This window comes from Euprymna scolopes, chromosome 20 (genome assembly GCF_053919585.1).
Source record: "Euprymna scolopes isolate OS-2025 chromosome 20, ASM5391958v1, whole genome shotgun sequence".
In the NCBI taxonomy this organism is placed as follows: domain Eukaryota; kingdom Metazoa; phylum Mollusca; class Cephalopoda; order Sepiida; family Sepiolidae; genus Euprymna; species Euprymna scolopes.
In genome coordinates this window covers 79,223,591-79,236,369 of record NC_136501.1, presented here as the reverse complement: position 1 = coordinate 79,236,369, position 12,779 = coordinate 79,223,591, and the positions used below count along the sequence as shown (strand labels likewise).

General features: G+C 35.8%; 1 protein-coding gene across 1 annotated transcript in view; it reads right to left on the bottom strand.

Moving 5' to 3' along the window:
- Positions 1–8,812, bottom strand: part of LOC145241479 (spliceosome RNA helicase DDX39B) — a 428,954-nt gene extending 420,142 nt beyond the window's left edge. Inside the window, exon 1 of the mRNA XM_080104476.1 lies at positions 8,597–8,812. The gene's annotated coding sequence lies outside the window, so the exon portion shown is untranslated. The remainder of the gene's footprint in view (positions 1–8,596) is intronic.
- Positions 8,813–12,779: the final 3,967 nt, after the last annotated feature.

The following is a 12,779-nucleotide window of genomic DNA, read 5'->3' as shown; positions in this document are numbered from 1 at the left end:
GTGCAGTTGGAAAATAGTAAAAAACAGGTGCGCGTTTTTGATTGACGTGACGGCGATAGGTATTCAGCAGTTACGATTTTGTGCGGGACAGTTTTGAATGAGGTGAATAAATCGGTTTGTTTGTTTTTAAAAATCCGCTCCCTGTTTATTAGGAGCGAAATGAAAGCTACAGTCTGATATGACGAAGTCGACATTGAACAAACGTTACTTAGCTCTCTTGAGACAACTGGCTTTCGACCTGTGATTAGAGTCGAGTTTCGCTTTTTTTTATACCGAAAACCGAATGTAACGCGTGCTGATGCGGGAAATGTTGAATAATTAACGTTTGAAAGTCAATAAATTTAAATAGACAGGCGAGCTCCGTGGGTAACTCTGAGATATTACAATTTATAGATGATATAAAAAGTTTTAAGAAGTTGTGAACCGAGCAAGTGCTTCTTTGAAAGAAGCCTTTTGTGGACATCGAGGAAAAGCGTACATACATACATACATACATTTTCGCTTTTATATATATAATCATTTTATTATATATGCTTTTGGAAGGGAGATTGACTTAGTGAGATAAAGGACTGTTTGAATAAATTCACAATTAGTTAAATTTGTAATTATAAAATAAAAAGAAAATAATTTTATTTTCAGTTGCGTACACTTATGTTACCAAACTGGCGGGTGTATTGTAATTGTCTTACAATTCAATAAACAAAATATATTGTAAAACTTGGATTTAACTTGAAAATACTATTTTAAAAATAGCACGGTAACATAAGTGTGTAAGTACCACTTTATTTTGCATATTTCTTTTCCGAACGACCGTTTGAATAAATTTACATGATTTAAATTTAAAGCATTGTGTGGCTCATTTGCTTTAGTACTTATTTTTTAGAAATAATTATGCAACACTTTAAATTTAAATCACTTTATTCATTTGCGATGGATGGGAATTGATAGTGACAATGGTTGAACAGTTTTTAGAGTTGATTGCAAAACAGAAATAGAGACGGATTGCGACTGACAGATGAACATAATAGATAGACGGGGAGAAGACATACATGCTCACAAGTCCAACTGTCAAATATATGTGAAACATTGGCGTTTGTGTTTTTCCTGTTTGTTTTACTCTACTCTTTACTTTGTGGACCCACATGTGTTCCCATCAATAGTCCCTAGTGAGAAAATGACGATCCGGCCATAAGAAGAATAGTTGAATGAAAAAGCCAAGACACACAACGTTGGGAGTCGGAGATTTGTCAGGGGCCACACATGATGGTGTCACAAATGGTGCCGTTAGACCTGAGATCCGACCCTGGGGCAATTTAATAATGAAAAGGGATATGCAGGAGAGAAAAATTGAAACAGCCGAACCTATTTTGAAAAATAAAAAAAATAAACAAACAACAAAAAATCATGAATACACAAAAAGTAAAAAAAAAAATCAAAAACAACATGCAAAGCAACTAAGAAGAAAGAAAAATTGAGATGAAAAAAAAGATACACAGTGAGTGGCTTTCTTTTGTTTTGTGGCTCTGCACAGAAAAAATCGGCAAATTTAGGCCAATTCATTTTTCCATTTTGATGAAATATTTTTCTTTTTTTTGTTTAGTTTTGTTAGACGTATATTTTTTTGCTTAATAGAAAAATATGCGAAGACAGGTTTCTCCATGTGTTATTCACTGAGACAGAAAGAGAGAGAGAAAGAGAGATCTTTCTTTCTCTCTCTCTCTCTCTCTCTCTCTCTCTCTCTCTCTCTCTCTGTGCCGTAGCAGCGGTGGGTTTGGAGAAGATAGTGAGGAAATCAGGTAGCAGCGATCGGACAATGAAAAAAGGGAGTGATGGTGTGGGAGGGGGAGTCAGCCGAGATAGAAAAAAAGAGAGAGGGGTGTCAGGAGGTTGGTGACTACAATGAAAAGTGCAGAAAGAGTGGAGTGGAGAAGCTTAATTCGATGGGAAAGAGGGTTTAGTCAAAAAAGAAAGATGGAGAGTGAGCGTGGGGTCACCCACATCTGTGTGAACAGAAATTTGTTTTTTTTTTATATAGTGGAATTCATTCCAGTTTTTCTATACTTTTTACATTTATGCTTAAAAGGATAGGGGAAAATGTGCTGTTTTTTTTTTAAAGAAAGACAGAAGCAATGCCCTTCTTTTTGTATACATGTGTTTTTTCTCTTTCGTTGATCATTTTTTTTCCTTTTGTTGTGAGGATTGATTTTTTTTCTTTATTTTTTTCTCTGTTGGAGGATCGCTCCAGGTGGGGCTCAGAGCAGGGACAGGGTGATAATTATTTCAGGAAATTTCGATATTAGATAGTGATTTGTATTGAAGAAGTTTAAAAGTGAGGGGAGCATTTCACATATTCTCCCCACGTGTTGATTAGGAACATGAGATGTGGTCATATGTGTTACACAAAGGGCCCGGTCTAAGCCAGGTTGACATGCTAGTATATATATGTATATATGTGTATATACATTTATATGGATAAAAATTTGGCACGCGTCTGCGGATGGAATGTGAGGAACATGACAGCTAAACCAGAATTGTTTCAATATTTCTCACGTAAAATAAAATTTGTTATTGTTTGAGAAAGAATGTAGCAGTTAAAGGAATCTGGTTATGTTGATGTTTTTAAAAGTTGACAGGAAAAAGTGACACAAAAAAGATTGGCAGATGGAGATTTGATTTGTCAACCAAGCGGACGCAACAATATACTTCTCTCTGTCGCTCTCCCCCTCCTCTCTCTAACCACCATAACAGAGAAATACTAAGGAATAAAAACGGACTGTTGCTTATACCCAAATGTGTTGTTGTGTATTTGAATTCTAGAATAAAAGTTCACATTATAACATATGCATCAACTCCTGATGCACGGATTGCATTCACTTAGTGTTAAAGTGGGATCAGAGAGTATGGTGGTGCATCATTTTGTTACTTTGTAGAAAATGTAAACCTAGGACAGGAATTGCTAAACATTTCAATTTTTGTCCATATAGAGGTCTTCTATATTTGTGGCAATGAAGCGTTCTCCCATCTTTTCATTCACGGTTTACAAGGACTTCTAGCAGCATAACACATTTTATAAGAGATGTTTGTCGATTTAAGGAATTTTCTGAGAATTTTGTCTGTTGTGGGAACGAGGATTTGTCTTACTTCACATGCTAGGTGATGGAAGGTTGGGGCGATAGAAAGAATTTAAGTCATGGTGATTTGCCTTAGCTAGTTTGTTAATGGAAAACGGAACATGAGTTTTTGTGGGATGCAGGAAAAGAAGCATCTAGGAAATTGTGTAGTTAGGGATATGATACACTGGCATGTGGGATACGTCAGTTCTATGATCTGGTGGCAGATGAAATGTGTTTAGAGATAGAATGGAGGTGTGTAACATGCATTGACACCATGGATAAATAGTTAGCAGATTAGGTGAAAGCTTAATATTTGGAGAGTGAGTTACTGGTGAAGATCAAGGTTGACGCTATGAATGATTGCACTGAGGTCAGTCAAGAATTTTAGGATTTTAATGTTGTAATTTTTTTTATTACTATCCATAATTCACGTGGGTGGGGTGTAAGCTGATAATCTGTGCAGAGGAGAAGAGAGAAAGCCCTTCACTTTAAAATAAAGAAAAAAAAAATGAGGACAAAAAAAAGAGACAATCATAGTAAAAATTTCTTTTATTGAAATTTTTTATATGCAAAAAAAATGGAGACTGTTTAAATATTTTTTCTGTACATTTGCGTACGAACTTTATATTTTATTGTTGTTAAAAAAGGAGAAAGAAAAGAGACTTATCTTAATTTTAAAGAAAAACAGTTTGGTCATGTGTTAAAAAAACTGCTTAAATGTATTTTTATGTATTTCTTACAATGAAGACTACATAAGTTTCTTGCGTATAAAATTAAAAAATCGATTATTACAAGGAAGAAGAAAAGATAGAAAGAGAAAAGAGACTTATAATTGTTAAATGCTACATTCTTTTCAGGTTGTGGGTTTTATTGTGTTGAATTATATTGTTGTTTTAGTATTGTCGAAAACAGAAACAGTAGAAAAGCACTTTTGTTTTGTTAAAATGTTACTTGTTTTTTTAAATAATGTAATATGTGTCGTTTAAGTAAAAAGGTATAAGACCGTCCTTCTTATTGAAAAGAAGTGTGGTGAGAGACCAGACAGGTTTGGGGGTGTGCACAAGATTTTCTCAGTGGGAAGTGAAAAAATCTTCCTAATTTTTTCTTTTGAAAAAGGGGAGAGAGGAGGGTGGCAGTATAGTTGAGGTGATTAAAATTCTTCATGCTTTTTTTTTTTTTTGCTTTTTAGGAGGTGGGGCGAAATATTGTGGAGGTTGTTAAAATCCCTCTTGTTTATTTTTGTGAGGGTGGGGCGAAATTGCAGAATGCCTGTTATTTTATAAGGTGATTAAAACTCCTCATGATTTTGCTTTTGATTTTTAGAGAGGTGGGGCGAAATATTGTGGAAGGTGGTTAAAATTCCTCTTGTTTATTTTTGTGGTGGGGTAAAATATTGTGGAGGTGGTTAAAATTCCTCCTGTCTATTTTTGGGAGGGTGGGGCGAAATTGCAGAATGACTGTTATTTTGGAGGTGGTTAAAATCCTCCTGTTTATATTTGGGGATAGGGCGAAATATTGTGGAGGTGGTTAAAATTCCAACTGTCTATTTTTGGGAGGGTGGGACGAAATGGTGGAATGCCTGTTGTTTTGGAGGTGGTTAAAATTCCTCCTGTTTTTTTCTACCTCGATAGAGGGGCAAGGTTGATTTTCCTTTCTGGTATGAGAAGCTGTACCAGTTGTCTGGAGCCAATCAACAAAGGAATTGCTTTGCAGAGTTTTTTAAGGGTATTCAAATACCCCTGGAATACCGAAAGAGTTAGGTGCACACCTGTGATTCTGGGTTGGAAATGATATGCCGAATTTCTGCTTTGTTGTTTTTGTTTTTGAAATGAAGGACATATCTCTGCTGTTTCATTATTTATGTAATATGTATGAATTGTATATAGTTTATGTTGATGTAATTTTGTGTTTTTGTAATTTATGTAATAAATGACAAGTTGGACATGGGAGGTGTGTGATACTATGAAGGTGACTCATGAGTCACTAAGTGTTGAAGGTGGTAGTGTCATACATGATGAAAATGAAATAGGAAGTAGCAAACAATGAATTTTCAGGCATTTTTAGATCGAGCCTTTTCGATTTGACAATGACAATAGAAGCCTACAGAACAGATTACAAGGGAAGGGCAGCTTCCGGGTGGCTGGGGGTGGGGCGACTTCAGATACCAACGCAGAGAAGACAGTTAGTTGACAACTAGATGCCGTTTGCAGCAGATGGGAATTGATAGCAACAACGGTTAGACAGTTTTTATAGTTGCCTGCGAAACAGAAATTAGAGACAGATTGCGACTGACAGATGAACGTAACATCAATAGAACGAGGAGAAGAAAAATGCTCACAAGTCCAACTGTCAAATATATGTGAAACATTGGCGTTTGTGTTTTTCCTGTTTGTTTTATTCTACTCTTTACTTTGTGGACCCACATGTGTTCCCATCAACAGTCCCTAGCGAGAAAATGATGATCCGGCCATAAGAAGAATAGTTGAATGAAAAATCCAAGACACACGATGTTGGGAGTTGGTGATCTGTCGGCGGCCACGCACATATGTGCACACTCATACAATGGTCCATAGTTCACATATTAACGTGAAAGAAAATCTGATTTCCAAAGGAGACACTTTGGATTGAGACAAATGAAATTACCTTAAAAGGAATTTTATCCTTCATCGACTGAGGACAGAAATATTTCCTTCTCTAATTGAAGACAGAAGAATCTTTTTCTCCTTCTAACTGAAAAAAACTACAAATAAATTTTTCCTTCTCTTACTGAACCAAAATCAAAGGAAACTAAAACTTTAATCCAAATATTAACTCTAAGAAAGGGGCCTTAAAGGGGCATGGTAGGCCATACAATAATTAAATTTGCAACCACAAATTCATTGATTGAGTAAAAAAGAAATGTTTCTTCTTTTCAAACCTTTTTTTCTAAACATTAGACATTGTAATTAAAAATAATTTAATAAAGGAGAAATAAAAATATAAAATTTACAGGAGAAAAATATCTCAGGAAATTATTTCCTTTTAACCTTTTCTAGTTATAATAATATATAATTATATATATAATATAATGTCTTATATTAAATCGCAGTGCTTTCTGAATTTTTTACTTGATTCAGCCTTCAACTGGTTGTTGAAGTGTCTAATGCAGGTAACTGGTCTATCAAAACTGACAGCGTATTTGTGTTGGATACAAAAACAAGCTCATTTGGACTATATCCAGAATAATTCTGAAGAGCATTTTTGGCACTAACAGCCGAAGCCAAAACTATTTCTGATTCACATTTCTCATTTTCCAATGTTTTTTCCATTGCTTCAGCCAATATTAGATTCTGACATTCCACAGTGCCATTACTGAATGGGCTTTCAGCGGATGTAATGCAGGTTTCAATATTCAGTTTTTCATCGTTATTAAATTCTCCCCTATTATCACTCAAGAAGCGTTTGGGAACTCTAAAATATGCTACCCACATTAAAAATATGTTACAAATAATTTCTTCACTCCTCTTGGTTTTAATCAGCCTGGCAGCAGAGTACCTGGTGGATGTGTCAATTAGGTGTAAAATCCAATATTGGTTATGTCTGAATTCTTTTAAGTCCATACATACAGTGTCATTAAATCAGTGTCCAAGAGCCAACACTATCACCGGATGAAGAGGGAGTCCTCTAAGCCAAACAAACTGAACACGAATCACAGACATCCTTAATAAGAGCCAGAAATTACTTATTCTTAAAGGCTCTACTGTCTCTCACCAATGATACCAATTTCTCTTTTGATGCATGAACAAACATGTAGTTTCTCAGCCTTCATTCTTTTCTCCATTCTAGAGCATTTTTTTTAAAGCTTCACAATGTAACACAAAGTTTGGTGACTTTTAGCCTACAAAGCATATTTGTCCATGGAAGACTATAATGTCCAGAAGTTGTCTTTTGCAATTTTATATATCTGCCTAAAATCTTACAACTGTCACTTTTAAAATCTAGTACTATGCCAGCAGTTTTCATTGATTTATTTACAAGTGTAAATCACCAAAAAATACATCAAACCAAAGTTCTCCAGTAACAGTTCTAGATCAGGCAGAATCCAACACTGCATTACCCAGTGTCTCTTTTACAAGGTTGGACATTTTTCATTTATCAATGTTCGATAACAAGACTCAGAATTAATTAATGAGAGGTGTACATGGTTTGAATTCACAACAGTGTTAATATTTCTAGGACTAAAACCAGTACAGTCTCTAGCAAAATGCCTAATAGAACCACATTTGAAACAACACATTGTTCTACCTTGTCTGTCTATTGGATTTGTTTTGTTTCCTCGGTAGAATTTTTGTTCCCTTCCGTTCTGATTGAAATTTCAATTTCTTCCTTGATAGCGGGAACTGTTTTGCATTCGAATGAAGAAATATCAGAAAACACTTTTTTTAAAAGTATCCTTCATTGCTGCATAACTTAAACCTCCACATTTTGTCATCACTAATTTTTTGTTTTCTTCCAATACATTCGCTGCATGTAAGCAAAAAATGATTAAACTCCTTCGTATTTACGTAATTTCTGGTACAAGAATTCATAACGAACCTTAGGTGAAGCCATGAAAATATGCCATATACTTGTTTCCATTGGCTGTTTCAATTGTGTTTCAATGTAAGTTGAACAGATATAATATCTGCCACACGAAAAAACTACGCTCTGCTACTAATGTTAGTTCACTCAGTACTTCTCACGACATAGGATAAACATGTGTTACTGTTGGTCAGACGTCATATTGAATATCCACTTAAAACAAGGGACATAACTAATGCTAAAGAAGGAGGCCAGCAAGTTCGATAACTCCAACTTCGAGTATTTAACCAGTCAGAATTGATTATTTTTACAGAAATCGTTTTTTTGCTTCTGCTAATTTTGTTCCAGTCGCTGCATGTTACTGCTGCTAATTTGTTGCTGCTGCTGCTATTGATTCTAATTTTTTGTTGCTGCTACTACTGCTAATTTTTATTTTTGTTAACTTAGAAAAGGGTTCTATCAATTATGTATTATATTGGTTTAGGAGAAAATTTAATAAATTAGAATGAGTTCTTGCCAATTGTTCTGTAACACTTTTCTCATATAAAACATTGAAATTATAAGAAAAAAATGAAAAAATATATTTAAAAAATAGATCACGTTGGAAAATGGATATAAAAAAGATCATGGTGGAAAATATATATAAAAAAGATTACGTTGTAAAATCATTATCTAATAAGATTAACAATGAAGGAATACACATCTCCATTACAATTATTGTTTAGTTGTTATTGACAGTCAATCTGATTTCATTTGTGTATCAATCGTTGCAATCAACGAATCGGAATGTTTTAATATTTCGTTATTTATAAAAACGAAAGAAAAAGAACAACAATTAAAATTTATTAAAAAAAAAACAATCAAGGTTTGTCGTTTGTGTATTATGAAGACAATCCACAGAAAATATAAAATTCGAAAATTACCTTTGAATGGATTTCTTGATTCAATCTATAGCTGCATAAGTGATGCATCTTTGTATGCCTTCAGGACTGATAGTTACTTTCTCCAAAGTAGGCTATCCTTCTTGACTGAGGCAAATCAAGAATTTTAGAGAATAGCGATTATTCATTCAGCTACATTGGTTGAAAGGATTGTTCGAACATGTTTTCCCACACATATACACACCCACACGTACGCACGCACATACGCACACACACACACGCATATACACAGCCTCATACGCACACTCACATTCATGCACACACACACACACACTAACGTACACACATATACGCGTACAAATATGCACACATGCAAAACGTCACTTCCTTTAGAGTGAAAGCCAGACATGCGCAGTCAGAACACTGACCCCAGTATAAAAGTCAACAAAACCTGTCAACTTCCTCTTTTTGCGTGTGGACCAGCGTTCGACCTGCTTCGTCGACGAGCTGACCGCATGTTCTAACGTCACTTTCTCTGCTACTGTAATGTGGGGCAAGCGCAAACACACTTAATACACTTTTCCCTCTCCATGAACTGGATTGACTTACTCTCTCTATCTCCCCTTCGCTTTGGCCCATCGACACAGACATGTGCACAACTTTCTACTGAGTTTAACCTTTTCTTTCTACAGCTGGCTTGCCACTTTGCATTTCTCTATTCCTTCCACACGCGTAGTCGTCAACGGCTGAATGAACACGTGTACACGAAGACCATCATTTCTCAACAAAAAATAAACGACATGTTTATTTTATTCCAGCATTTGAGTTCTGTGTTTTATTCATTCAATTCGTTTCATTATTTTTTTTCTTGTAGCGAGTTAGGGTATTTTATATCCTGGTCCGCAACAGGATCTTATAAAATTCATGACAAGAATTGAGTCAAATCTGTAATTTCTTTTATAAGTTCCCAACTGGAAATTAATTCAAACTCCCACAATGGGGATTCAGCCATAGAAAGCATGAGTTACCAAAAATGCTTTCAGTAAGAATAAGGCAGAAAAAGGTTCCCTTGAATTACAGATGAATGTAACACATCCTTTCATGTCAAAACAACAGGAAACTGATTTTGTCCTTTCAAAATGAAACAATGCACGTCACGCTTGGAAAAAATGTTCAAAGGCAACTCCTAACAGCAGAAGTGTCTTAGACAATGCGAATTTCAACAGTATCGATCATTGGATGGTGAGTCGGAATGTTTTAATGTTTTATTGTTTATAAAAACAAAGGTAAAACAACAACTGAAATATATTTTATAGGTTACATCCAGTCCCAGGCCATCGAATGCAAATAGTATCTGCAGTACTATAACATTCCCCCTGTTTAGTTGTATGTGTATATTTGTGCTATATTTTCATTTAAATTGTTTTGTTCTTACTGTTTAAAATGCTTTCATATAAATTGTTTTGTTCTTACTAATTAAAAAAAAAAAAAAAGATACGTAAATTCAGTTTCTTGCCACGTGATTTTGCATGTGTTCCTTTTTCTTTAAAAGACTGAGTTCTTTCTCTCTTGAATGCTGTGAATTTTGTTCAATAAAGCCTTGGAAAGAGGTTTTGTTTTACATCTTCATTTACAACACTACAATTTATTGAACAAAAATTTTATTTCCCTCATGGAGAAGATCATTTGTCTGGACAAATTTGATGTATCTCCGGCATTGGAAATTGTGGTAACGTAACTTTAATTACTATTTATCAACTATTGCTTCGTTAAACCCTGATAAACTTGAAGTTAAGGAGGCTGCCCTATCAGCAGGTGTAAAGTACTGGGGCTGCTGTATTGCCATTTGGTGAATGGATTCTGGACCATGCAGTAGCTTCTCGATGCCATATTAGTGGGTAATTGTTACAGCTTTACGTGCTACAAAAAAAATAATTCTTCATTTCTATTTCTCTCTTACTTCAAGCAAGCCTATCGAGCTAGTCCACAAATCCCAAAACTTCATCATGAAAAATTTCAATAAAAAATACATGATTAAACCCAGATCTCCAACTTCTAACGTAGACCCCCACTACCCGGTCTCCTCAAACATCAGGTGTCTACGTACTAACCTTCCAGAGGTTGAAACCCAATTACAGGAGACTAAACCAGACATATTATTTCTAAGTGAAACTGGCATTGGACAAACCATTTCCCTAAATGAGTTCATAATTAAAGAATACTCTAATTTAACTTTCAAATCTGATCCCCAAGATCGCCATGGGCATGGAATATGTGCCTATATAAAAGATGGCTTTCCATGTGGTAGGGACATCTCCAGAGAAGATCCTAACTTACCCTATATGTGCTTCCGGGTTGCACTTGCTCAAACTACTGCATTTATATTTGCTCTCTATCACCCCCACAACAGCGGAGTTACTATCTTTAAAAGCATATCTGAGAAAATTGACCACATCCTATCTGCTTATCTTGCAGCTAATATTCATATCTGTGGAGACTTCAATGTTCACAATGTGGAATGGTTAACTCACTCAAACAAGACCGATGATGAGGGGAGGTTCTGTCATGATTTCTTCATTGCTTATGACCTCATTCAGACTGTTCACGAACCCACCCGTGTGCCTGATACTGATGGCCAGTATGCAAGTTTCCTAGACCTTTTTCTCACAATTGCCCTGAACGGTGTTCAGCTTCTGTTCTGTCTCCACTTGGATCTTCCAACCACTCTATTGTATCAGTTAAATAAGTGCTCAGATGTACCTCGCCATCGTACAGTATATAGATACTCTATAGCTTTCGTATATTTATATCAGATCTACCTCTGCGTTCCATGTTTAAAAAGGATGTGTTCTCTATATAGTATCAAACCTGACGAAATGGGTAATTTTAGGTATAGACCGTTTTATATCCTCGAAAAAATTCCAACAAAAACCTAACAGCCAGCCATGGTTCTCTCCAAAATATGCTGCTGCCATTGCACACAGAAATCACTTTTTCCACTGCTTCCAACATAATAGATGTACTGAGACTAAAGCCGCTTACAGGACTGCAAGCAACCACTGTAAAAAAGTAATAAAGAATGCAAGAGAGTTGTATGCTCAGTCCGTCAAGTCCAAAGTAGCTGAGCAGCGGCTTGGTTCCCACTAGTTTTGGTAAATAGAAAACAGAATCCTAAACAGAAGCGTGTGCTCTATCCCAACTATCATAAATGGACCTGAGGTAATCTTGTCAGCATCAGACAAAGCCAAACTCTTTGCCAAAAACTTTGCAGCTAATTCTACCCTTTGCGATCAAGGCCGCCAACCTCCAATATTTTCTCCTGTATCAGAAAACATGCTATGTGATATACTGATTCCACAGTAAAGCAAACGACCCTGACGGTATTCAAATTATAGTACTCAAAAGACTTCAACCAGAACTTGCGCCCATTCTTACAAAACTGTTTAAACGTTGTCTTAAGGAGAATTGCTTCCCATCACCCTGGAAAATCTCATTGGTATGCCCTGTATTTAAGAATTCAGGCGATCGTTTATTTCCCTCTCAGTATAGGCCAATAATTTTCCTGTGCGTCATGAGTAAGTTGCTGGAATCTGTGTTAAATAGAGAAGTAATCAATTTCAACAAAAATAACCTTCTTAGTGACATGCAATATGGTTTCCGTTCTGCTAGATCTACAGCAGATGTGCTTACAGTTATATCTCATAGGATTAGCGAATCTCTCAATGGAGGCTACCTTTCTAGGGCAATTGCTCTTAACATATCAAAGGCCTTTAATAGAGTATGGCATAAAGGTTTACTTCACAAGATCTCCAGCTATGGTATAGATGGAAATGCCTTCTCAATTATTAAATCATTTCTCTCTGATAGGTTCATAAGAGTAGTGGTTGATGGGCAGAAATCAGAAGCTCTCAGTATTAATGCCGGAGTCCCTCAGGGGTCCATCCTGGGCCCAACTCTCTTCCTGATCTACATTAATGATCTTCCAAATCACATACTTACATCATTCGTAGACATTTATGTTGATGACACTACTATGGTAGCACATGTAAGACCATAAACGACCAAGTTTTCTCTGATTCTCTCCCCTCTGATCTTGAGCATGTGGTACAATGGGGAAAGAGGTGGCTTGTTACTTTTAATGCATCTAAAACCAAGCTTCTATCATAATCAATGCTCTGATCCCCATCTGGCATCAATTGAAATGAATGGCTCTCGTCTTGGGGAG